The sequence below is a fragment of the Nicrophorus vespilloides genome, unplaced genomic scaffold (assembly GCF_001412225.1).
Source record: "Nicrophorus vespilloides isolate i.1.1-1 unplaced genomic scaffold, Nicve_v1.0, whole genome shotgun sequence".
Taxonomy (NCBI): domain Eukaryota; kingdom Metazoa; phylum Arthropoda; class Insecta; order Coleoptera; family Silphidae; genus Nicrophorus; species Nicrophorus vespilloides.
In genome coordinates this window covers 136,389-163,759 of record NW_017096016.1, presented here as the reverse complement: position 1 = coordinate 163,759, position 27,371 = coordinate 136,389, and the positions used below count along the sequence as shown (strand labels likewise).

Below are 27,371 nucleotides of genomic sequence, written 5' to 3'. Positions count from 1 at the left end.
GCGTTCGCTGTGCGAGGCGTTCGTTATGCGAGGCACCACTGTATAAGGTTTTGTCTATTAAATTAACATTGTATACTAAAGATATAGTAGTTTGTGTCTTCACTTATGGACAACTGATTTATGCTATAGTATTTAGTATAGGATAGTTGACCTAAATAAGTATATTTACATTATATATTTTTTTTTTCTATTTTATTAAAATTGTATTCTAAAGATATAGTAGTTTATGTCTTTATTTATGGACAACTGATTTGTACTATAGTATTTAGTATAGGATAATTGACCTTAATAAGTATATTTATATTATATAAGGTTTTTCTGTTTTATTAACATTGTATACTAAAGATATAGTAGTTTGTGTCTTCATTTATGGACAACTGAGTTATGCTATAGTATTTAGTATAGGATACTTGACCTTAATATGTATATTTATATTATATAACATCTTTTCTATTTTATTAACATTGTATACTAAAGATATAGTAGTTTATGTCTTCATTTATGGACAACTGATTTGTACTATAGTATTTAGTATAGGATAATTGACCTTAATAAGTATATTTATATTATATAAGGTTTTTTCTGTTTTATTAACATTGTATACTAAACATATAGTAGTTTGTGTTTTCATTTATGGACAACTGAGTTATGCTATAGTATTTAGTATAGGATTATTGACCTTATTAAGTATATTTATATTATATAAGGTTTTTTTCTGTTTTATTAACATTGTATACTAAAGATATAGTAGTTTGTGTCTTCATTTATTGAGAACTGAGGTATGCTATAGTATTTAGTATTGGATAGTTGACTTTAATAAGTATATATATTATATAATGTTTTTTTTTCTATTTAATTAGTATTGTATAACAAAGATATTCTAGTTTGTGTTTAAACAGTTTCTTCCTCACCTATGAGCAACTAAGTTGTGGTATAGTATTTGGATGGGTACAATGTACCATTGAGTCATACGCCTTAATAAGTACATAGACCGCATGTACATATCTACGTTGCGTGTGTGTGTATATGTTTGAGTGCGTGCTTGTATACAAATATATGTGTGTGTGTGTGGTATATAAAGATTCCACGGCCATGAACAGAAAATGCATATGTTTACATGCGGCTAGTATACAGAAAATGTGCGCAAGTCCCGGTGTCCACCATTTCATGTTGCGCTAACTTAGTGCGCCATGGAACGTTCGAAAACTTAGTGAAATATCTCAGTGCGTCGTGTACCGTTCTTATGTACGGGTTTATCGTGCGTCCCTGTACACTATACACTAAAAAAAAATAAATAATATTATTATATAAATATTTCATATATATACATATGCATGCACGCATAAGAAAACAGGAACTGCAATAGACCGGATCCTATTTGAAACAGGCTCACGAGAATTAAAAAAAAATAAATTAAAATAAAATAAAAACGAAAAGTTGATGTGTTTGTGTGTGTTTATTTTATCCGAAAAATTGTGTGCTTTCTTGTGTCCTCACCTCACAAATACTATATAACTCTTAATGGATTATCTCTAAATCACGACAAAGGTGAATATTTACATACATATTTAATAATATAATGAAGATTATATAATATAGATATTAATTCGTTAGTACTACTAGCTTAGCAACTAATCCAAATTGTAAGCAGAATAAGACCATCCTGTGCATCGGGAAATAATCTGGGTCATGGCTTTACTTCACTTTATTTTTAATGAATAACCATTTCTTCAAAGACTTTTATTATTATCAACGAAAAGAACATTATTATCATCATCATGTATAGGTTTCTCTGAACTTGACTGCGGCCACCTAAACCATTAGGGTCTCGCCAAGCGTCTAGTAGAATCGACGCGCGCTTTCCCATTCGAATTCCCCTCTCTCAAAAAAAAAAATAAAAAAATTCAATAAAATGCAGAAGGAATTAGTGCCAAAATAAAAATGTTGTTATCAAACAGATGTCAACAAACTGTGTGTGTTCGTTTATTATCGCACGATGCACTTTTCCTCAAGGTGAACGATGATGATAATCGACAACAAATTTTTATCTCTCTCTCTCTCTCTTTCTCACATTATATTATTATGATTATCCGGATTATATTTTGAGGCTAAAGCGAACCGTGTGTTTCCATATAAAATATAAACTTTCTTATTTTCTGCTACGTGTGACCTACTAAAGTAAATGAAAACACTCGTGTTTTTTTCTGTCTTTCTCTCTCTGTCTCTGTCTTCATCATTCTTTACGTTTTTGTTGCATCTCTGTTCATCCATCCATATATGTATTCCACTTAGATTCTAATGAGATTCCTATGGACATGCAGGACCAGAGAATCCGATTTGGATGTTATTAGGATAGTGGAGCGAGTGATTATAGAAGCGCACGTGTGTGCTCACCTTTTTATTTTGGCTTTGAAGATTTACATAATTTAACTGTATAGCAAATTGTGTTTTTGAAATATTTTTGTTGTTGTTGTTGTTGTTGATAATTCTATGGTGTGGAGACGTTACGTTATCGGCGTCTCCTGTCTGCCATCAACGGACCGATAAAATCTAATTGGAATTGTATGTGATATTGGGTTTAGACATGGTTTTGCAAGTTAATTGGAATGCGAACTGTTTTGATGTCTTTAGAGAACTTTCTAGGAGGGACACATAACAATCGAATCAAAGCATAATTCAGAAAACAATAACAAATGGTATTGCTCTGAATGAGATTTATTAGAAAGCTTGTGTAGCATTCCAAGATCAAGATTGTTATGTTAAAAGATTTTTGTTTCATCATCTTATTATGTGTAATACTTTTTTCAAAATTTACAAATTTATTATTTTCAGAAGTATTTGGTATTTCACTTCATTGATGATTATATTTTATATAATACGGTCAGTTCTGATTGATTCTGGTTTAAAACTTCCAAAATAAACTAAATTTCATATAATTTCACATAAATTTTAATTTGCTTTATTCATTATCTTTATGTAGTTTAAAATTCTTGATTAGTCCGGTTTCAAACAGATCCCGGACTGTTTGATGTATATTTTGAGAAGTATGTAAAATTTTATAATAGTGATGCAGTTAGAAAAAAATCCATATCTAAGAATTATCCTTAGAAAAATTTAATAAAACTGTGGATAATGTTGAAAATGAATATTTGCAAAGATTTAGTAGTATTTCTAATGATAAAATTATTTGTTTATATCTAAGAATTATCCTTAGAAAATTTAATAAAACTGTGGATAAAGTTTAAATTTAAAATATTCAAAAATTTAATAGTATTTCCAAAAATTTAAGAAAATGAAAATGAATTTAATGAAAATACAAGACATGATTTGTCCATACCTAAGAATTATTTTTAGTAAATTTAACAAAACTGTTGATAAAGTTTACATTTGAATTGAATAATTTTATGTAATGTAAAAAAAACGTAGATTTATTAGTTAGTAAACTTAACAAAACTGTTGATAAAGTTTACATTTTAAATGAACAATTTTATGTAATGATTATTATTGTATTTCTAATAAAAGTATCTAATTGAAAGGAAAAAAAAATAAACTTATTATTTAGTAAACTTAACTAAACTGTTGATAAAGTTTACATTTTAAATCAACAATTTTATATAATGATTATGATTCTATTTCTAACGATAAAATGATCTAATTAAAAGAAAAAAACGTAGATTTATTCATTGGTAATGACTATTATTGAATTTTTCAACGTTAACTTTATAGATTTGAAAAAAAAACGTAGATTTACTCTTTAAAAAACTGTTAATAAAGTTTACATTTAAATTGAACAATTTTGTGTAATGATTATTATTGCATTTTAAACGTTAAATTTATAAAATTGAAAAAAAACATAGCTTTATTACTTAGTAAACTTAACAAATCTGACAAAATAGAAAATTAAAGAACAGTACATGATACCACAGAACAAGTTGATAGAACTTACATATTATAATGAAAAATGTTATGTAATGATTATGATAAAATTTTATTTTTTTTTTAAATATAGAAATTAAATTGAAAAAATGGCACAATGATGATTTTCAATTTTTTTTTCGTAATTTATAAACGAATTTCGTCTCTGACTGCGGTTAATTAAATTCAATTAATTAACCGCAGATAATAATTTGTTCGAAAAGAAGCAATAATTGTGCTGCAAAAAAAAAAACAATTATTAATTTCGTCCTTGGTGTAGCATATTTCTCTTGCACTTGGTTCATTATTAGTTTTTTTTTTATATATACAATATACAATAATTGTTTTTGTGACTCTCCAAGTTAATTGCACCACTGACACACATTTTTTTTTCTGTCGTGTTCGATATTCCCAAAATAACAATTGACACGAATAATAACAATTAAATTCATTAAAAAAATAAAAAACAGTTAGAATTCTCGCGTGTCCTAATTGCAACAACAGCAACAAAAAAAGAGAAACAACTAGAATAAATGTGTTTTTCTTTTTCGTTATTACAAATAATGTTTTCCAATTTCATTACGATAATCCGATTATTTTTATTAACAAATTTTCAATAATCCTCAATCATTGAAAACAATCATTTTTTGTTGTTGTTATAATGAAATAACGAATGTAAAATAATTGAATCGGATTACTATTTCGAGTATTGATTTATAAAGAAAAAAAAATTGAAAACGATAAATTTGTTACGTCCTTGTTTTGTTTTGTTCGTTATTTTATATTTTGGTATAAATATGTAAATAAAAAATAATTTTTTCGCAACTTTCATATCAGATCTATGAATATTTCATTAAAAACGTTTGCATTATTATATATTTTTACGTCCTTATTTTTCTTCCACTTTTGTTTGTTGACAAACGCTCGTTTTTATTCACCCACGTAATTTCGAAATCGCAACACTGATACAAGTATTATTTTATGCAAATTATTTGAAATTAATTTAAAATTTATTAAAAAAATAATTGTTGTTTTTTGCAAATATTTATTTAATAAATGTTTCCTAATTGATTTTGTTTATTTAGATTAATACAAAGCGAATGCTTGATTTAACACGATAAAAAAAATTCGTATATAATACGCACCCAAATTTAGTTATAATAAATTATTTGAAATTTATTATAAAAAAGAATCGTTGTTTGCAAATATTTATTTAAGTAATTAATTAATGTTTCCTAATCGACTTTATTAATAATATAAAGCGAATGCATGATTTAACGCAATAAAATGAAAATTCGTATTTAATACGCACCTACATTTTGTTTTAATAAATTATTTGAAATTTATTACAATAAATAAATTATTTTTAATAAATTATTTGAAATTTATTACAAAATCAAGCCATGTTTGCAAATATTTATTTAATAAATGTTTCCTAATCGATTTTATTTATTTAGATTAATACAAACCGAAAATTCGTGTATAATACGCACCCAAATTTTGTTTTAATAAATTATTTGAAATTATTGTCTTCACAAATGGCGGCAATTTCAAATCTTGTGTAAATTTTGGGACACCCTTTACAAAGCGAATGTTTGATTTACCACGATAAAATAAAAAATTCTTATATAATACGCACCCAAAATTTGTTTTAATAAATTTTCTGAAATTTTTTACAAAAAATAATTCATTAATGTTTCCTAATTGATTTATTTTAATACAAAATGAAAAATTCGTATATAATACGCACCCATTTTTTTTCTACAGATTTGGTTTAAAATTACCAAAAAATTCAACAATACTTAAAATGTTCTTAATATGACTCATAATGCGCATTATATTTGAGATTTTACCGGTTACATATTTCACATTGCGTAACTTCAACAATAGGATACGAATACAAAATCTGATAAGTGTGATTTACGAAATTTTTAAAGTAGTTTAAATTATTCATATTTTAAATGTTAGATTGTATCTTTGTCTTATATTTTTTAACTTATTGCTTCTTATTAATCTATAAATCAAATAACTTGAAAGATAATTTAGATTAACAAAGATTAACAGACATTTCTAAACTAGTTTAAATTATTCATATTAAAAAATATTATAATTAATCTTTTGCAATAATTAATTTTAAAACCTTAACATTTCCTAATTTATACTTTAATTCTCATTTAGTTTAAAGTATTTCTAGTATATTTGAGTACATTTTGTTGAGTAACTTTTTGATTTAATAAAATACAAATTTAGAAACAAATAAGTGTGATTAACAATTAGCTTCAATTATTTTTTAACTCATTACTTCTTAGTAATTTATTCATAAATCAAATAAGTCGAAAGATAATTTAGATTAACAAAGGTTAACAGACATTTCTAAACTGGTTTAAATTAGTCATTAAAAAAAATATATTAATTAACTTTTTGATATAATTATTATAGAAATTTAACATTTCCCAATTGATATTTGAATTATTCTTTAGTTTAAAGTATTTCAAGAATATTTGAGTACATTTTGTTGAGTAACTTTTTGATTCTAAATTTTTATCTTATTAACAATTTTTCAACAAAAGTTCTTAATTAGCTTAAATTGTTTATATTTTAAATGTAAGATTATAGCCAAGTTTTCTTTTGTACAACTCATTGTATTTTGTTTAATTATAATGAAAATTATTTGGAGGATAATTCAGATATATTTTCATTAATAATAACATACATTTTTATACAATTTAACAGTATTTTAAACCTAAAAAAATTGGTTCTAAAGATTAAATATCAAACAAAAATTGTTTGTTAACAAAGTTAAAAATAATCGTTTTTTGTTATCGTAATGAAATGCAATGTATTGAAATGGATTTTCTCTCATCGATTCTTGAATCGGAATGTGAAATGAAAGCAACATCGGTTCTCGGCCAAGAGCATCCGCTTTTAGAAAAGATCGTCTTCATCTTAATTTGTTTTTTTACATTCGAGGATTTCGATTCCAGTTTCGAACGAACGCAAAACTCCTCAACTCTGCCTCAATGCCTTGTGAATAATTCAGATCTCCGGCCAGATACTTCGAACAAACATATTAGATGCGTCCGTCCCGACGACGACAACGACAATTGATGGGCTGTTGCTATTGACATTCTTGTACAAGCACAGATGTGTATAAGCATCGACTTGTTAACATTTACATATATGTACAAGCAACATTATGTCCTCTTATTACCCACCATTATTATACGAAGTTTGCAATTATTTACTAAACTCGACGCCACTTACTACATTACCCAACTCATTATCATTCTTCAGACGCTCTTCTTCCATTATTGTTATTAGCATTGTTGCTGGGCGTTTTACAATTCCGGTAAAAATCCAATCGGAATTTTATAATTTCGTTATTCGTCGTTGTAGTAGAAATGTGATTTTTTTGCGTCTATTATGCGTCGTTCCTGTACATGTAATAACTTTATGCAAATATGTGTGGTCTGCAAATAGTGAAAACTATTCGTTGCAGCACAAATACACGCGCTCTCGCTCACACAATGCTCTGGATGTACCGTTATTTTCGTGTTGACCATTTAAAACGAAGTGCACGAAATGAATTACGCAAAAAAAAAAAAATGTAAATATGTAACAGGAATGGAAAATGCGGGGAAATACAAAAAAAAGTGTCGAGCGCGAGAGAGGACTACGATACTAATTAGCGACCATCGGCTCGTTACGTAATCGCCGTCAGAAGCCACTGGCAACGTGGCTCCATGCTAAATCATCTTGACGTAATACATTTTAAACTGAAACCTATAATAAAGTATATTTTATTCTATGAGAGTTTTCTGAGTGATTTTTATGAAGTTTTTAAGGGATTTCTATGTAATTTCTAATAAAAAATTTAAGATGCGATACTACTATCATCATGTGATTTCTGTGAGATTTTTAAGGAATTTATATTAAAAATTTGAAGTTTCGCTACTACTATCATAATTAGGTGATTTCTAAAGGATTTCTGAAATTTCTAAGTGATTTCTGTTTGATTTCTAATAAAAATGTGGCATGTTTGGCAGAACTACCATCATTTTGTTATTTCTAAGCTATATCTGTGATATTTTCGTGTGATTTGTTATGTAATTTCTAAAGGATTTCTGTGAGTTTTCTAAGGGATTTCTAATAAAAATTTTAAGTTTCGCTACTACTATCATAATCATGTGATTTCTAAAGGATTTCTGTGAGATTTTTAAGGCATTTCTGTTTAATTTCTAATAAAAATTTGAAGTTCTGCCACTACTATCAGCATTTGGAGATTTCTAAGCTATATCTGTGATATTTTCATGTGATTTTGTAATGTAATTAATGTAATTTTTAGAGAATTTCTGTGAGTTTTCTATGAAGTTTTTAATGGATTTCTAATAAACATTTTACGTTCCGTTACTACTATCATCATCTTGTGATTGCTAATCAATTTATGTGAGAATTCTTAAGGGATTTCTATGTAATTTCTAATAAAAATTAAAAGTTTCGCTACTACTATCATAAATATGTGATTTTTAAGGGATTTCTGTGAGATTTTTAAGTGATTTCTGTTTGTTTTCTAATAAAAATGTGAAGTTCTGCCACTACTATCATCATTTTGTGATTTCTAATCTATATCTGTGATATTTTCATGTGATTTGTTATGTAATTTCTAAAGGATTTCTGTGAGTTTTCTAAGTGATTTCTATGAGATTTTTAAGAAATTTCTATAAAATTTTAAGGGATTTCTGCTAGTTTTCCAAGAGAGGTTTTTTCTATGAGTTTTTTTAAATGGAAATATCTATGTGATTTCAATGGAATTGAAGCTGCATCTTCATTATTTGCAGTTTATATTTGAAAGTAATTTTCAAAATGTTTTCAAAGTGTTTTACTGTAATTTGTGAAAAGTTGTAAGAAATGTCTAAAATGTTTCTTTTTTTTGCATTAGATCAGAATATTTATATTTCCTTTTAGATTTCAAAACAATTACTAATAATTTATTTTTCTTGGGGTTTTCAATCTAATTATATAGGAAATTTTATTAATTAGAAACTTTCATTGATCACTAAAAATTAATTGATTTTTTTAATACCTGAAAGTAAATCACAATTATTCATAAATGTTTTACTGATAAAAATAGAAATTTTATATTTGATTTTATTTAAATTTTATATTCAACAAATTAATTAGTTAATTAGTAATTCTGATCATCATGAAAAATTCAAAAATTTTCTTTCAATTTCTATTGAAACTTTCATTGATTACAAAAAAAAAATATACATTTTCCTTTTAATTCAAGTCTTCGTCTGCATTTGATATAATATTTCATTACCTAGTAATGAGTAAAATCAATATATACTTCAACTGATTATTAAAAATAGTGAGAAACTAAGGACAAATAAATTTTCTATTTATTTTCATGGAAACTTTCATTGATTACCAACATTTCTACATTTTACTTCAAGTCTTTATCTGCATTTGTTGTAATCTATTTTCCATTAACTAAATGTACATTTAATACTAGTAATGAATCAAATGATTATTTGAAAATAGTAGAAAAAGTATAGAAACTTTCATTGATTACTAAAAATTAAGCTATTAATTATTGTACTAAATATTCTAAGCGAAATTCCGTGTAGTAATCATACTTTTTTTCTATATAAAGTAGTGTCGTTAATTGTTTTTCTTTGGGGTTGCCAACACTTTGCACAAATGGCGGCAAATTCAAATCTTACGTTAATTTTGAGACACCCTTTATAAGTAATGATTAATTTTCGTATAATTAAATAAATGTTTCAAAAAAATATTTAAGTATTTACATGCGCTACAATCTAGTAGTTTTCTTGCAGTTGATAGAACAATGTCAGTGGAGTGCATATCATAGAGCAAACAAGATAACTACACACGCTATTTTTGGATAATGAGTAAGCCAAGTCAAACACAAATTTTAAACACACATAAATATATATATTTTACACGAAACACTTTACTAATTGTTTTCTTGAATCCGTTCCAATAAAAAAGAAGAATAATCTGCAATTATTGCATAATCTTCACTATACTATACGTAATAATTGTACAAAATGTGTACATTTTAATATTATCAAAATTATAATTTTATTAGAAATTTTATACTTAATAATGAAACAGCTTTAATAATTTATCTTTAAGATTTTTTGATGTGAAGTTGATTGATAAATTGATTAAATGGAAATGTAATTTGATTGGAAAAATCTTCAATTAAAAATTATTAACTGGAAGAGTCGTCTGGTATGCAAGTACATTGATATGATGCGATTTTGGAGAATGTACAAATTACGAGCGACAGCAGACATTAATCAGTGAGAACACCTTTGAAATCTAATTAAACCTGACAAATCGGAGTCCGGTGAGCTTCGATTGATATTGATGCGACACGTATACATTTACATTACTTTTTTTTTTCTTTTTGCAAAATATTTATGTTTTCCTACTCGTTTCAATTAGACTCGCCGTAAATTATCGTTTAGTGCACATTGTGCAACAACAACAATGGTCGTTTAAATCAAAAACATTTGCGCGTATTTTGTTTCTGCTTTGGCGGCAAATTCGAAAAAAATAAATAAAAAAGAAAATAAGTGCGCGTCTTATAAATCCTCGGTTGATCTTCGAATGGTAATATTATTTTACTTTTTCTTTGCATACGTCTCTCGTAATGAAATAAATACATAAAGCCCGAAGTCGTTATACATATAACGGCCGGTTTCGGACGCTATAACATGTCGCTGCGCAATATTTTATCCCTTTTATGGTATGAACGCCCACGAAACCCGTTCTTCGCCCGATAAGGATTCGTTATACGTCGCTCTTCTCTCTTCGCACAATCGGACCAATATGGTATTAAATTACCTTACAAGTCTTTATTAGAATTATTGGCAATGCGGCGCGAGGAGGATCGTGATTTATGGAATTACCATTTTACTTTCACAATTATTCATGATCCTTCAGTTTACAGTCCTTGGATACATTTGATATTCGATTACCTAATTTTATAGTTAGAGCAAATTTATTATTTGCATAAAGTTCTGAACTTAACAAAGAGTGTAAAATAAGGTAAAAATAATGCAGAATAAGTACTGATAAACTCTTTGAAGACAGATATTTATCAAGATCGCATTTTTAACAGTTTTTTGCGAAACTGCAGTGTATTATTGCTACTGCTTCATCTGAAAATGAACTAAGATTCGCTGTAAAGGTTAGGGCGGATATATCCGCCATTCTTCCGTAAATGGTTAAATAAAAGAAAATTTGTTGGAGCAAGATTAAGTGCAGAAGTTTTATTTGAATATTTGATTATTAATATTAAATCACAGCAATTTCTATTGGATTATTGCTTTTATAGTAGTTTTTATACAGAAAATTGCTTTTGAAAATTTTGATTTTTTCACAATACAAATGTATAAGTGTGCTCGTATATGTACTATTTCTTTGTAAAGTTAAGTTGAAATTATATTATTAATAAAAAAATAATGTACATGAATACTTTTGAGGAGATAGAAAAGAAATTTTAAGTAATTTTGAAAATAGTAATAAGTGATGATATTAACTCTTTACAGACGGAGATTTTTCAAGCTCCCATTTTGTAATGTTTTTGTGTGAAACTGCTGTGTATTATTATGTTACGGCTTCATCTGAAAAAGAATTAAGATTTGATGTAAAGGTTAGGGCGGATATATCCGCCAATCTTCCGTAAATGGATAAATTTAATAAAATTCGTTGTAACAACGTTAAGTACTGAAATATTTGATTATTAATATTTAATCATGCTAATTTCTATTAGATTATTGCTTTTATAGTAGTTTTTATACAGAAAATTTTTGTTGAAAATACTGAATTTGTTTCACAATATAAATTTCTGTATGTGCTCATATATATACTATTTATTTGTGAAGTTAAGTTGAAATTATATTATTAATTAAAAAAAAAATGTATATTGATGTACTTTTGAGGAAATAGAAAAGAAAATTTAAGTAATTTTTAAAAGAGTAATAAGTGATGATTAACTCTTTGCAGACACAGTTCGCATTTTTAACTGTTTGTTGTGAAACTTCTGTGTATTGCTATGTTACTGCTTTATCTGAAATAGAACTAAGATTCGATGTAAAGGTTAGGGCGGATATATCCGCCAATCTTCCGTAAATCGTTAAATTAAAGAAAATTTATAGTAACAACATTATTTAGTGAAATATTACTTGAATATTTGATTATTAATACTTAATAACACCAATTTCCATTAGATTATTGCTTTTATAGTAGCTTTTATGCTTTTGAAAATTTTGATTTTTTCACAATACAAATGTATAAGTGTGCTCGTATATGTACTATGGTTAAGTTAAAGAAAATTCGTTGTTTCAATATTAAATACTGAAATATTATTTGAATATTTGATTAATAATATATAATCCCACCTATTTCTATTAGATTATTGCTTTTATAGTAGATTTTATACAGAAAATTGCTTTTAAAAATACTATTTTTGTTTTCACAATATAAATGTATGTATATGTACTATTTATTTGTAAAGTTAAGTTGAAATTATATTAATAATAATACGAAAAATAATGTATGTTAATGTATTGTTGAGGAGAGTAGGTTAAGAGCACTGGTTGTGTTTGTACAACGGACACACGAGCTGTTCGGACCTCTCGAAAAATCTGGTGCTCTCCGGATCGTAATAAAAGTAATAACGAAAGTGACCCAAATGTTCCTCGACATTCTGATATCAAGTTACCGTTGTTGCAACAGAGAAGAAAAGAGAAAAAGAAAAAATAAAATAAAATCAACAACAGCAACAAAATAATAATAATAAACCACACAAAAGGATTTTTAGAGTGGATACGACGACGAGACCATAAGGCACTTGTTCTCTTTTATTCCTGAATAATATATTGGTAAGTGGGTGAGTCCGTAGCTTCGTTTCTCTCATCCAGCCCACACTTGGTAATTGAATATTTAAAGGAAGAATGAATGAATACAAAAAAAAAATAAAATAAATGCGAAACTTTCACGTAACAAGAGATTCAGGTTTATAAACCGGCGCTGATTGATTGAATCTTCGCTCCAAAAAAAAAACAAATCAATTAAAATTTACCACAATCTCATCAGGAAACAGTTAATAAATATTTCAATTTAACAAATTCGAATTTCATAAAAAAAATCACAATATTCCTAAGATTATTCGAAATGCGCATTATATAACGTTTTATGTAACATTCCGATGTGGCTGCACGCGCTTTACTTATTACGTACTCTTAGTTCATTCAAATTATTCACTGGGATTATTGTAATTTAATTAAACGAAAGAAGCAAAAAAAAAATACAATTAATTACCAAAGCTTATTTCATTCCATTCCCACAAAACGAAACGATACCTCGAAATCATCGCATGGAGTCGCGTTCTTTGTTATTACGAGACTGCGTTTTCTTCTTTATGTTGACGACAACTTTATTACAGAATTTATTTTATTATTGTTGAAATAACTTAATTCCGTGAGTTTATTACATAAATTTGATGATTTACATGTAATTTTTTATATATTTGTGTAACTTTGTGAATGTTACAAATACAGATTTCTAAGAAATTACAATTTTTTATATTGTTTCGTAATTGAAACAATTTAAATAAAAAAAATAATTTAGTAAAAAATATGCGAATTGTATATTATATTCATAAATGTTTGTTTTTAGGTTGAAAAGTGGCTGTGATTTATTTTTTTGTATGTAATTTATTAGATTCAATATATTTATTTTACACATGTATTTCTATAATATTTTATAGGCCAGTTTGTAATAAATTCATAAATCAAAAGGAAAATAACGTAATGATTGCAGTTTACGAGTATATTCGTGACCGGTGCCAACATACAACATCCAAGTCTATCAAAAATAAACCTCAACATTCTTTCTTTGAATAAGAAACACGAAAAAATTCAACTTAGAAATAAAATGCATACAGAAATACTAATTAATAATTAACATTTATTGTTACTTAATTATTTATAATCATGTCTATGTGATATTTTTTTATAAATTTCAATAGAAAAAATATTTTTGTTCTTAGTCATGATTTTCAGTTAAAACTTTCTAATTTTTATTTATTAATTAATGAAAACTTTGTATCTTTTCAATAAGTTTGTTTTTACATAAATACATTTACAATTTCTTATATTTTATTCTGAAATTGTCTTAGAAGAAAGTTTTTCAAAGTTTATACTTATTTTTTAACAGAATTTGATTTTTTTGTTCAAAGTTGGTAAAAGTTGGTCATCCAAGTAAATCCCCAATATACGTTGCTTAACTTTTTAAGTTTTATTTATATATTAAGTTCTTATTGATACAAACTTTGTATCTTTTCAATACATTTTATTTTTTTAAATTTCGTATATCTTAGTCAGAAATTCTCTAGGACGAAAGTTTTTCAAAAATTTCTACTTATATTTTAACAGAATTTGATTTATTTGTTCAAAGTTGGTCATCCAAGCAAAACCCCAATATACGTTGCTTAACTTTTTAAGTTTTATTTACAAATTAAGTTTTTATTGATACAAACTTTGTATCTTTTCAATAAGTTTTATTTTTTAATTTCTTATATCTTATTCTGAAATTTTCTATGACGAAAGTTTTTCAAAAATTTGTACTTATTTTTTAACAGAATTTGATTCATTTTTTTAAAGTTGATAAAAGTTGGTCATCCAAGTAAATCCTCAACTTCCTTGCTTAACTTTCTAAGTTTTATTTACAAATTAAGTTTTTATTGATACAAACTTTGTATCTTTTCAATAAATTTTATTTTTTTTTAAATTTCGTATATCTTATTCTGAAATTCTTTAGGACAAAAGTTTTTCAAAAATTTGTACTTATTTTACACAATTTGATTTATTTGTTCAAAGTTGGTAAAAGTTTGTCATCCGAGTAAATCCTCAATATACATTGCTTAACTTTCTAAGTTTTTCTTATAAATTAAGTTTTTATTCATACAAACTTTGTATCTTTTCAATAAGTTTATTTTTTTTAATTTCTTATATCTTATTCTGAAATTCTCTTGGAAGAAAGTTTTTAAAAAATGTGTACTTATTTTTAACAGAATTTGATTTATTTGTTCAAAGATGATAAAAGTTTGTCATCCAAGTAAATCCCAAATATACGTTGCTTAACTTTCAAAGTTTTTTTACAAATTAAGTTTTTATTGATACAAACTTTGTATCTTTTCAATAAGTTTTATTTTTTTTATTTTTTAAATCTTGAACGAAAGTATTTCAAAAATGTGAATTTATTTTTAACAGAATTTGATTTATTTATTCAAAGTTGGTAAAAGTTGATCATCCAAGTAAATCCTTAACTTTAGTAAATTCGTAAATTGCCTCCGATGAGCAATTATAATATAAATTATATACAAAGTTAACATTCACTAATTATTTAATCCTTTCGTATACATATTGGATTATAATTTAGTTCCGTAACTTTGTAATTTGCGCTGGAGCATCGGATGCCACGTGGCGAATGCATTGGGATTGAAATATTTCCAAACTTACGAACCATAAATTATTTAAACGCGAAGGGCTCACCTCCCATATCCTCAAAAGCAACGAAAACTTTCTAAAAAAAAGGGAACATATCAATTTTTCGAGTCTTCAATTTATCTATTTGATATTGCGAATAGCTTAACAGTAGTAAGAGAAGTGTTTTTTCTTCGCATTGTTTGATATTTTGTATGAAGATTTTTTAATTTATTACCGATTGTTCTTGCGTCTCGCGCGGAATAGTTTCTGTAATTAGATATCTTCTATGTCGTTAGTAATTTGCAGAACAAACAAACGTCTTATTCCTTTCCCATTGTTTTTCCCTCATCCAATAAGACGAATTTTGTCGCAGACTTTATCAACTCTGCAGTACTTTCCGTTTTTAGTGTGAAATAAAACTCTTTTTTTTGTTTGATGACCTTTTGCCATCTTTTTGGTAACTTCATGATTCTACGCTCATAAAACTGCTGTTTTTTTCAGCAAAAACCTGAACCAAGTGCAATTTCAGGTCATCATAATTAGTGAAAGTTTTACCATTCAAAGAGTTTTGCAAACTTTGTGATGCGACATCACTTTTCAACCAGACTTCAATAATTTGACACGAGTTACCAAAGATGTGCGAGGATTTGCATTGTTTTATCCATTTTTCTTTGATTGTTTCCTTCAGTTTCATTAGTTGTTCATAATAAACATTGATCTTTGTTTCCTTGGATACAGCTCAAAATACACAACTAAAGTTGACATCTGTCAAATGACAAAACAGACTAATCCAAAACTTGCCAATCCAATACTTTTTATTTTTAAAATTGATCAGAGATGGAGGAACGAATGTACTCAAAAGATAGTAAAAAAAAAACAAGGCGTCACAACGGAAATCGGAAGTTACGTGATTACGATGTTCATTTCCGCTCCGGTTAACATGTGCAATTTGTTTCCATCTCAAACATTTGCATCATCAATTAACTCAAACAAAACGTTTTTTTGTTTGTTTTAAGTCTTGTTTGTTGTTATTTTCCCTTGGGAATAATCGAGAATTATTTTGTGCACATGGTGCACAAAACAACGAGCGAATGAATGCAAATTTGGGGGAGAGATGAATGCGTGCACCGAAATGCATTTGGGGCGAATGTCAAGGCTACCGAAACCAGATGTTCTTCTCACGTCTCCAGTTTCATGAGAAGACCCCAAAGTTGGATGGATAAACTCAATCAATTTTCGCGAATAGAAACGGACTTAGCTTTTGTAAGTCGACTTTCACAACGGCTAAGGTCTGCAAAAATGTGATCATGATGATGATGATGATGAGGATGGAATGAATATCTTAAATAGCCGCAGAGAAATCTCTGGTTTCTTCAGTATTATAATATATATACTCGCAATCATAATATTATTATTACTACCCCAATCTTAAGAAATTACCAATTCCAATTCCGTATTCATTTTTCTTCCTTAATTACCTAATTTGTTTACGGCCTACTCCAAATCATGTCGGATTTCGTAATGCGTTTGTGATTATGCATTGAATCGGATCGTTTTCAATGCGTCTACTCTACAAACGTGCGCCTTATCTTCTTGTAATCTCATTTATTTCTGTTGTAATCGAACGGCGGCTTACGCAATTCACTAGTACACAAACAAAACCTGCTTTTTTAATTAATTAATCTTAAGAGAATTAATGAGGTTGTCCGATATATTGCATCAATAATAATCAACGATGAAAAACAGAATTCTACAGAATAACACTTTCTATGAAAGGATTCAACAGAAATCTTTATTTAGTTTTTTATTAGTTTTCACAATTAAATAAAGTTAATAATTACTAAACTGTTTAATTAATAAATAGTTTTTTTCGTTGAGATAATGAAAAATTATCAAATTTTTATGAAAATGTTACAAATTTACTATTTAAATTCAAAGTCAGGAATATAAATACTTCAAAATCACAAAGCTTTAATAAAAAATCATTGATGCGTGACGAAAAGAAGAGAAAATAATAATGTGTTGAAACCATAAATCTTCTGGTCGAAGACGTTTCAACAAAAAACTGAGCCTTCAAAAAATTTGCTAAACGGAAACTACCGCATTGTGTACTTTTATAGTGTGACTGACAAAAAATGCTTTACTGCTGTCAACACTTTATTTTAAATAAATAAATCTATTTACAAATGGATAATGTAAATAAGTTCAATGTTTGAATGAAGAAAATACTGAGAAAAATTCCTGTTTTTTTTGTCACCAGAAATTTATTTCATCTTCAATTTATTTCTATGGTTACATTACTCGAAAACAATGAAAATCTGGTGTATTTAATCTTCAGTTTTGACAATTATGACAGCTGACACAGAAATGACAGCTATCAGTATGTGTCAAATCGAAGAACTTGTGTAATAAGAATTTGAAGGCATTGAAATTATGAAGTAAAAACAATGAACAACTTTTGTTACAAAAAGATTGTTTAATCTTCAACATGTTAAAGGTTAAGTAGAAATGGAAGCTATGACAACTGACATAGAAATGACAGCTATCAGCATGTGTCAAAGCGAAGAACATGTAAAATATGGTTAGCCAATAAATGCGATCTTAATTTATGATAATACAAATGTTATTTAGAGGTCAAGTTTTAGTTAAAACAGACTGTGAAGTTAATAAATTCAAAGAAAATCAATTATAAAAAAAATCAATATTGACAACTATGACAGTTGACGCAGAAATGACAGCTAACACCATGTGTCAAATACTGTTAGCAAATAAATGCTAATAAATCTCAGTTTATGATGATCTAAATGTTATTTATAGTCAAGTGGAAATGGAAGTTAGTTAATTGATAGAGTGATCTTCATTGACAGTGATAAAATGACAGCTGACACAGAAATGACAGCTACCACCATGTTTCAAAAAGAAGAACTTGTGAAATAAGAATTTGAAGACAATGAGTGAAAACAATGAAAACTTTTTTTACAAGAAAATTGTTTAATCTTCAACATGTTATTTAAAGGTTAAGTGGAAATGGAAACTATGAGAACTAACACAGAAATGACAGCTATCAGTATGTGTCACAAAGAATACATGTGAAATACTGTTAGCCAATAAATGCGATCTCAATTTATGATGATCGAAATGTTATTTAAAGGTCAAGTCGAAATGGAAGCTAGTTAATTATTAGATTAATCTACATTGACAACTATGACAGTTGACGCATAAATGACAGCTATCACCATGTGTCAAATACTATTAGCAAAGAATTAAAAAAATCAACATTGACAGCTATGACAGCTGACGCAGAAATAACAGTTATCATCTAGTGTCAAAACGAAGAGCTTGTGAAATTGTGAAATACTGTTAGCCAATAAATGCGATCTCAATTAATGAGGATCAAAATGTTATTGAAAAGTCATGTGGAAATTACTAAAGTGATCAAATGATGGTTTAGTTAAATAGGATATAAAGTTAATAAATTTGAATAAAATCTAATATGAATAAAAATCAAAATTGACAGCTGACGTAGAAATGACAGTTATCACCTTGTGAAATGCTGTAAATGGTATGCATAGAAATAGTAAATTCAAATTGATATAGTTCGGACAAAAAAAAATAGTTTGTAGATCGAAAGAATAGAAGTCAGTAGGGAAATCAGCATGATGATGATGATGTGAGAGAGAAAGAACAGAAGCAACACGAGCGTAGTCGGAAATAATCAATAGACGGAGGAAGAAGCTATTGCACCGTAGAATTCGATAATGACATTTAAGTGGAGATGGCCGTAATGGAAGGAAGAAAGAAGAGGAGGAGGGACCAAGAGACGGAAAAGACGAAAATGGACATAAGCGAATTGCGGGTTACGTAATGGATGTTACGTGGCGCGAGTCTGTGCCTGATTTGGCCATGAGCACCGAGTGCACTGCATAAGTGTAATAAATAGGGCAGTGGCTGTACGTACATACATACATACGGCCATTGAGTGCCAGTAGTGTGCGTGCGTGTATGTATGTTAGTGCGTGTTTTAATATTAGTATGTGTATGTATACATACAAGTCTCATGGATGAATGTCTGTGTTGTATATGTGTGTATGTCTACTTTGCCATGGCGAGTTCATACATACAACATATCGACCGGTCTTGCTATTAATATATTCGACCTGTTTACTTCTTACTCGCACTGCCTTTGCCCGGCTGGCAACTTAATACCGCACATTTTACCAAAACAGAGAGATACATAAAACTGCCCAAGAAAAAATAGGATTACGACAAACAAATACGTTTTACAAACAACAACAACAAATAAAAAAAAAACGTATTTGCGTAATACAAAGAGATCCAGACGTTACAAGCAGCCCCATACTTTAAAGCACTTACGCAACACCTTTTCAGTGCGCCTCTATTGCTTCTATAAACATCTTTCATGGATCTACAATTGGGTCTTTATGCGATTTCCATGCATTGTCTCAAAATAATATTACAAATACCATTTAGAAACTCAACGAGTATTATTGTTTTATTGAAAGCTTTAATGAGAATTTACTTTTGTTATTATTTTCTAATGCAATTTGTATGATTTTATCTCAATAATTAAGATTAGAAAATTTCTTAATATTTTTTTTATTTTTATTTTAAGCATATTTAATTCTATATTCGAATAGATTTAGTTAATTAAGTAGGAATCGATTTGAGAGATATATTAATAGTTTATGGATTTGTTATATTTAGTCTAATGAATACGAGGATAATAAATAAACCGAACAGTTAAGTTAAACGCTAAGTCTGTGGTTTACGGATATAATCGATACATAACGCTTTTCATTAATTACGTAATGTAAATCAAATGTCAACATCGAATAAAGTTACTGCTACTACGTTTCCCATTCATAAATAACCAAATTAATTATAGTTACTCCACATTCTAAATCTAAAGAAAAAACTAGTTTGAAAATAAATTAGTACAAAATTAAAGTGCACCAATGAAATAAATTAAAGAAAATTCAATATTAATTTTCTGAACAGACAATGGTAAATGATGAAATAAGTGCGATCTCTATTTATCACGATCAAAATGTTATTTAGAGGTCAACTGGAAAAAGGAAGCTAGGTTTAAGATAAATGATGGATCTTCATTTATCATGATCACTTGTGGATTTAGTTTAGACAAAAGAAATGCACTTGCACAGCTTTCGCAATTTAGAAATTTAAGATTTTCAATCTGTTTTGGCATTCTCTTAATAAATTATATCTTACAAATTTCAATTCATTCATTCATTATTTATTTTTAAATTAAGTTTAGCATAAAAAATATTGTCGGTAAGAACAATAAGATAACGCCATCTAGTTTCATGGTGTCAATTATGACAGTTGTTTCAAGGTTTAAATTTTCATTTGACATGTGACAGAAGGAATATGTCATTTATGACAGTTGTTACATAATATGTCAATAAATTGACATAAATAGATTTCTTAGCTACATTCTGAAGATTTGATTTTAATGTAATCCTTGTGAAACCTCATTATTTATTTTTAAATTAAGTTTAGTATAAAAAGTATTGTTGGTATAAACAATAAGAGAAGGCCATCTAGTATCAAGGTGTCAATTATCATTTGACATCTGAAGGAAAATGTCAATTATGACAGTTGTTTCAAGGTGTAAATTATCATTTGACATGTGACAGAAGGAATATGTCAATTATGACAGATGTTTCATAATAAGTCAACAAACTGATATACATAGATTTCTTAGCTACATTCTGAAGATTTGATTTTAAAATAATCATTGTGAAACCTCATTATTTACTTTTAAATTAAGTTTAGTATAAAAAGTATTATTGGTATAAACAATAAGAGAAGGTCATCTCGTATCAAGGTGTAAATTATCATTTGACATGTGAAGGAATATGTCAATTATGACAGTTGTTTCATAATATGTCAATAAACTGACATACATAGATTTCGTAGCTACATTCTGAAGATTTTATTTTAATATAATCCTTGTGAAACCTCATTATTTATTTTTAAATTAAGTTTAGTATAAAAAATAATGTTGGTATGAACAATAAGATAAAGCCATCTAGTTTTATGGTGTAAATTGTCATTTGAAATGTGAAGGATATGTCAATTATGACAGTTGTTTCAAGCTTTAAATTATCATGTGACAGAAGGAATATGTCATTTATGACAGTTGTTTCATAATATGTCAATAAACTGACATAAATAGATTTCGTAGCTACATTCTAAAGATTTGATTTTAATATAATCCTTGTGAAAGCTTATTATTTATTTTTAAATTAAGTTTAGTATACAAAATATTGTTGGTAAGAACAATAAGATAACGCCATCTAGTTTCATGGTGTAAATTATCATTTGAAATGTGAAGGAATATGTCAATTATGACAGTTGTTTCAAGGTATAAATTATCATTTGACATGTGACAGAAGGAAAATGTCAATTATGACAGTTGTTTGATAATAAGTCAACAAACTTACATACATATATTAATAGTATAAACAATAAGAGAATGCCATCTAGTATCAAGGTGTAAATTATCATTTGACATGTGACTGAAGGAAAATGTCAATTATGACAGTTGTTTCAAGGTTTAAATTATCATTTGACATGTGACAGAAGGAAAATGTCATTTATGACAGTTGTTTCATAATAAGTCAACAAACTGACATATATTGTTGGTATAAACAATAGTATCAAGGTGTAAATTATCATTTGACATGTGAAGGAATATATCAATTATGACAGTTGTTTCAAGGTTTAAATTATCATTTGACATGTGACAGAAGGAAAATGTCAATTATGACAGTTGTTTCAAGGTTTAAATTATCATTAGACATGTGACAGAAGGAAAATGTCAATTATGACAGTTTTTTCATAATAAGTCAACAAATTAACATACATATATTTCTGAAGATTTGATTTTGATATAATCGTTGTGAAAGCTTCATAAAGTACATTACGTAATGAGCTAAAACTGTAAGACACTGTGTTTTAGGTGTACATATCTCTAAAGTTTTTAAATTAATTACTCGTAGTGCAAAAGGAAATGTCAACGTCCAATAAAGTTTCAGCTGTCACGTTTCCTGCACCATAAATTAAATCACCTTCATGGCTGCATCTGAGAGCAAATATCACGTGGATGATGGCCGGGAATCCGAAGTACCTTCACTTTACAAGCGAGACGTAAAACTTTGACATGATGTTCGGTTAATGAAGAGTAACACGGGAACAGCATTTGTAAGCCCAAGTAATGGCAGTGACTCGTCCGAAGGAAATTGTGATGAAATTACTTCAAGGAAGGAAGGAAAAGGATCTAATGTTGCCGCATAGACGTAACAAAGCGTCTGCACGCTGTTGGTATTTTCGGGGGTAGTGATCGATTGTTGAGGCCAACTGTTGAAAGTGAAGACTGTTTCCCTGGAAATAGGTCAAACCAACGTATATAAAGGGAAGAGGCGGCGCAACTGCTGCAGGCGTCGCGACGCAATCTCTTTTTTATCGAACGCATTTAAATTACCCGCGCGATAGAAAATATATATATGGAACTAGAAGCGACGTACGTTCCAAACATAAACATAATAATAGATTGAGTAGTCTCCAGGAAGCCGAAAGCATCAATTCAAAAACTAAACGTATTCAAAAAGTATCTCAAACGATGCGAGAGAATGCGAGGAATAAATATTTCACGTGAGAATTCGTCTTCTCGATTTCCTTTCTGCTTATTTCGTTTCGCATTCAGAGACGGCGATATCCGGTCGTACGTAAAATCCGTGGAACGAGTTTCTGTCTTGAAGAAGACGAAGAAGACAAGGATGATGCGAGTAGGAAGGGAAGAACCGTGTATACACATGTGTGTATGTTTTCCATGTCGCATGTTAAACGTTTCACTCGAAGGACTTTTTATCCTCGCATTTATATTATACACAGACCATATCAATTATTTGACGGTGAAGACAGAAAAAAAACAAAAAGAAATAACAAAAAGCATAAGAAAGAAACACACGTAAGAATAATTTAAACGCTGACGTGGCATAATTTTTATGTCCTACTAAATATAGAGAGAAAAATTAACGTTACGAATTATAATTCTCTAGTTAACATGAGACGTAATTAAACAAAAATTTAGTTGAAATATTCAAATTACCATTGAATCTCGTGTATAATACGCATTAAACTGAAAAAAAAACTGTTATTTAAATCACCTCATTACAATTTAAAATTGTTAGAAAATACATATGAAAGTACTGTAAATTTTTTTACATAATACACATAAATTCAACCCATTTTAACCTGAAATCAAGTAATACAAGTTATATAAAAATATAAACATAATTTTCAATTTTGAATTAGTTTTGTTAACTTTATGAAATTCTGAAAAAAATACAATTTCTTGTATAATACGCAAAATTTCAACTAATTTTATCCTGAAAAAAAGTAAGTGTACGTATTATTATAAAAAAAACATAATTTTCAATATTGAATTCGTTTTTCAAAATTTATGAAATTCTGAAAAATTATAAGTGCATATTATATACAGTAAAATTTCTCTATAATACGTATAAATTCAACATATTTGAACCTGAAAAAAAAGTAAGGATGCACATTATACAAAAAAAAAATTTAATTTTCAGTATTGAATTCGTTTTTTAAACTTTATGAAATTCTGAAAAAATTTAAGTGGATATTATACAGTAAAATTTCTTGTATAATACGCATTAATTTAACACATTTAAACCTGAAAAAAAAAACAGTAAAGGTGCGTATTATACAAAAAATAAACAACATTTTCAATATTTAATTCATTTTGTTAACTATATGAAATTCTGAAAAACTATAATTTCGTATTATATAATGAACATTTTCTTGTATAATTCAACTAATTTTAACCTGAAAAAAAGTAAGGGTGCGTATTATACAAAAAATTAACATCATTTACAATATTGAAATCGTTTATGGAACTTTATGGAATTCTGAAAAATTATATGTGCGTATTATATACGAATTTGTACGTGTTAAAAAAATAAATGCAATGATGCATCGAAGCACTGAAACTGTAAAATTTCTCTATAATACGTATAAATTCAACATATTTGAACCTGAAAAAAAAGTAAGGATGCACATTATACAAAAAAAATATAATTTTCAGTATTGAATTCGTTTTTTAAACTTTATGAAATTCTGAAAAAATATAAGTGGATATTATACAGTAAAATTTCTTGTATAATACGCATTAATTCAACACATTTATACCTGAAAAAAAAAACAGTGAGGGTGCTTATTATACAAAAAATAAACAACATTTCCAATATTTAATTCATTTTGTTAACTTTATGAAATTCTGAAAAACTATAATTTCGTATTATATAATGAACATTTTCTTGTATAATTCAACTAATTTTAACCTTTAAGTAAGGGTGCCTATTATACAGAAAATAAACATCATTTACAATATTGAAATCGTTTATGAAACTTTATGGAATTCTGAAAAATTATATGTGCGTATTATATACGAATTTGTACGTGTTAAAAAAATAAATTCATTGATGCATCTAGTAACAACTGAAAAAAAAAACAAGAAAAAAAGAAAATTACTTCAATGCACCAAATGCATACATTTGTTAACTTAACTTGACAGATTAAATTTATAAAATTCACTTGTATTATAAGATTATTAGTTTTAAACTAAATATTGAAATATACGAATCAGTGATGCATGAACTGAAACTGTGGTTTTGCTTATAAATGAAGAACTGATATTTAGAAAACAGGAGTATAAAAAAAAAGTTTGTAAATGCGGCAAACGAAGCGTTAAATGCATAAATAAGCTAATAAACAAAGTCGAGGAGTTGCAGCGCCACCAGGAATACATCGCAAAGTTAAATAGGATGAGCGAGGTTAGTAAACCAAAAAAAAAAGAAGCGGAATCCACCGTCGAAGCGAAGCCAGTATAGAAACAGCATTTCTGTATATACAACATACAACATCAGAGTCCACGATTAAAGCACGCATTATCGCATCCAGTCTCTGATAATGAAACCAGTTAGTTAATCTTAGATAACCTACATAGTATCCACGCTATCTCCGTTTCTCTCGCGTGAGTTGCAGTGGAATTATCCTAAAACGCAGAGAAAAAAAAATACAACTTAAATAGAATGATATGTAAGGACCAGATGTGTTCTTGTATGCGTATGTGTGTGGTTGTTGATTCACTCTCTACGGCTACATAAAAATAATGGCCTCCGAGGAATCTCGGTCACATCAAGAGTGTGTCGCATCTCCTCCTTCGGAGACCGCATTCTATTGCAATTGAAATCGTTCTCGATAATTATCCACTACGAGAGAAGCCGCAATTTCTTCAACTTCTATACACCAAAGAAAGAAGAAACATTCGATATTTAATTTTGCTAGAGAGAAAGTTCCTTCAAATGCAATTCCATTTCACGAACGAATCATAAACTGCAGCAATTACTCGAAGAGGAAATAAAGAAATAAAATAAAACATCACAATTTCATCAATTGTCTTCTCAAACGATGCTCACTAAAACAGTAATCATTTGCGTATATGCATGTCAAAATCCTCGATTAATTCGTTCATTATCTTCGGTTTTTCTTGTTTGTTTATGTATGCTCATTATTTCGTGCATTTTTAATTTTATTACATTAATAAAGGAAATGCCGTCATCCGCTGCATTCTGGAATGACGGCATTCCTATTATGATAATTTCATTATTTCTAAACCGCTTTCAATAAATAAATTAAATCATTTAATAAACACTAAGAAAACATTCGTTTTTTATATTTTATATTATAAGTCAATTTTTTTCATATTGCGTTTGAAACATTTTACAAATCAATTTGGGTGATGTTTTTTTAACACTATAAACCTGTGAAATTTTATTATGCAATATTTAGGTGGTGTTTAAGTAAACTCATAATATTGCTGTATTTCTCTCTTGTTAAAGATTTTGACGTTTTATACAGTGGAAACATAGTAATTTCGCTGAAAGTTTGGATTTTCCTTCTTTTCCAAATAATTTTTTTTTTTAATGGAACATTTTCTTCCATACTAGTTCAAACCTCAACCATATTTTCAATAATTTCTTAATAATAATATTTTTTACCTTTATTTCGTAAAGTCGTAATTATAATAAATAAAAATTTCAATTAGAAATTTGTTGTTTTTTTAACTATGATTATTAGAAATGGACTTATTCCAAGGCTGAAATAATAAAAACTTTGGTACTTCATTGTATAAACTCACTTTTCGCATCTGCTTTTAGAGAACTTCATCTAAAGACTTATCCCCCTTTTTACACGCTTTTTTTTCTCTCTCTCTTTCTCTCCCAACACCAGATGCTGCCTCAATAACATTACTTTCTACGAATTGCTTTCTTAGCTAGAGATCATAACCGCATCCGAAGAAACTGTTTCGAGGATCAACGACAAGCATTTTCTATTTACTTAGAAAAAAAAAAGTTAAAATAAAAACCTATTAAAACTGGGACTTCAGTGACGTAAACACATTTTGTTTTTCAAATAGCCAAGTTTTATGTAATCGTGTAGCATAAATATGTAGAGGCTAATACATAATTCAAGAAATTAGTTTTCACATGAAACACATCAATAAGTAAATCGTAAAGCTTTAATTGCAAATAACACACGTATCTTTCACTTTACTTTTTTTAATTCCATCTCCCCTGTTACTAATTACATTTAATTTATTGTATTTAAACGGATAATTTAAATTTACTTTACGTTTTCCTAATCACACTAATTAATTTAACGCGTTGAGCTCCAAATTGGAATTTTAACAACTTTTACTATTATTATTCAACCTGTAGACAAGAATTAAATAAATGTAGCGAATAATTAAATAGAAGAACATATACAAATTAATTTATGAAGTTTTGTTCAAAG

The 27,371-nt window shown here is 27.8% G+C and overlaps 1 long non-coding RNA gene across 1 annotated transcript in view; it reads left to right on the top strand.

Annotated features, from left to right (window-relative positions):
* Positions 1-1,211: 1,211 nt before the first annotated feature.
* The window catches only part of LOC108569172, a 48,756-nt gene continuing 22,596 nt past the window's right edge, over positions 1,212-27,371 (top strand). The window contains exon 1 of the long non-coding RNA XR_001891324.1: positions 1,212-1,548. This is a non-coding gene — a long non-coding RNA (uncharacterized LOC108569172). The remainder of the gene's footprint in view (positions 1,549-27,371) is intronic.